The following is a 1,904-nucleotide window of genomic DNA, read 5'->3' as shown; positions in this document are numbered from 1 at the left end:
CCTATTTGTGCTGTCCATATTCTCCTGGATATGGGACCATCAACTGAAGTGTGGTGGACTTACCAGGAGCGGAGCCATAGCCTTAATTTGACTCTTCCACACCAAGAATCCATCAACTTCCCATACCACCTTAGTTAGGGGTGAGGGCTCATGAACTTCTTTCCACTCCATATTAGAATGTTGACTAGTTTGAACTTCACAGGTAGACATAGCTTCAGTGAGATCATGAGTGCAGAGTCAGGTCATACCCAGAGGAGACTCTTTCACTCTAGTCCTCCCCAACATCTTGCTCTATCATTCTACTCTCTTTTCAATGATGGTCCCTGAATCTCGGGAATGAATGTGCTATAGATGTCCCATTTGTGGCTGAGATCTCCACTGACACTTACTCTTTGCACTTTGACCACTTATGAGTTTTTCTCATTAACCACTGTCAACTGCACAAAGAAACTCCATTGATGAAGTTTGAGAGCTGCACTAATTTTTGGATAGAAAGAGACATTTTTTTTTCTTTTGAGACGGGGTCTCCCTGTAGCCCCAGCTGTCCTGGAACTCACTATGCAGACCAGGCTGGCCTTGAACTCACAGAGATCTGCCTGCCTCTGCCTCCCGAGTGCTTGGATTAAAGGTGTGTGCCACCATGCCCTGCGAAAGAAATAAATTTAAAGAGCAGTGTAATGCTTGTCCATTTCACAGAAGAATAGTAGAAAGTTCACCATTGAGGCCTATAAGTTCCCAAACTATGTGCTATTAGCCAGTTTTAGAGTGCCAAGCAGGTGTGTCTTCAAGTAATATGGAACATAAATTTGATCAGAAAGCAGTTGATTACCCCATAACATTTGGGGAACTCTTTCACCCCTGAACATTTTTTGCCATGTTAATCCTTAGTGCAGTTCATAGGGTTCACAGCTGGGTAAGAATGTTGACTTTTTCCTCAGCTGCAAAAGATTTCTTATTTCCTTGAGGTGGGAGATATTCACACCTGTCTTTTGTTCCATGAACTTTTCAGGACATTCCTGAAAGGCACACTGGAAAGTTCAAAGTCCTTGTCTGTTTGTAATCATGATCCTGATCCACATCCTATCATGTTTCTCAAATAGGTCACTTTTGAGATGTACAGGAAAAAAGTATCTGCACATAGTATTTTAACCTGATCATAGAGCTATGTTTATTGGTATTTCAAACAAAGGAAATAAAAGGTCATCTAACACTTGTACCAATAAAAATTAGATTAAAAGTTAATAAGAGCTGGAGATATAGTTCAGCAGTTAATAGTACTGACTACTTATCTACAAGACCCTGGTTTGGTTCTCAGCACCCACATGGTGGTTAACGATTATCCATAACTCTGGTTTCAAGGGATCTGATCCCATCTTCCGCAGGCTGCAGGCATTGCACATAGAGGTGCACTTATCATAGCTGCAGAAAAAACATTCGTAGACATAATATATAACAAACAAATAAATAGTTAAGTGATTCATCACCCATCTTGCATACAATAATAATAAAGATACTGAAGGCAAATAAAAGCAACTGAAAGGCATATTTTCCCATTTTTCAGGTGTATGAATATTGGTATTTTTTTTGTCTTTTTGTGACAGGGTCTCCCTGTAGCCCCACCTTGCCTGGGACTCCCAATGCAGTCCAGGCTGGCCTTGATCTCACAGAAATCTGCCTGCCTCTTCCCTTCTGAGTGCTGAGATTTAAGTTGTGCATCACCGTGTCTGGTTCAAGATGCATAATTTTTAAGATTTCTGAACTTGGTTCACCATACACTGTATGATTACAATAGCAGTACTAAGCTGAAAGTATTGTTGTGGGGTTCAAGAAAGGATGAAGCAGAGTATCCAAGTCAGTATGGAGAGTGACTTCTAAAGACACACAAGTGGGTCAGTGTTCTTATG

This window comes from Nannospalax galili, unplaced genomic scaffold (genome assembly GCF_000622305.1).
Source record: "Nannospalax galili isolate Female #2095 unplaced genomic scaffold, S.galili_v1.0 scaffold839, whole genome shotgun sequence".
NCBI classification, from domain to species: domain Eukaryota; kingdom Metazoa; phylum Chordata; class Mammalia; order Rodentia; family Spalacidae; genus Nannospalax; species Nannospalax galili.
This window is presented reverse-complemented; position numbering follows the sequence as displayed.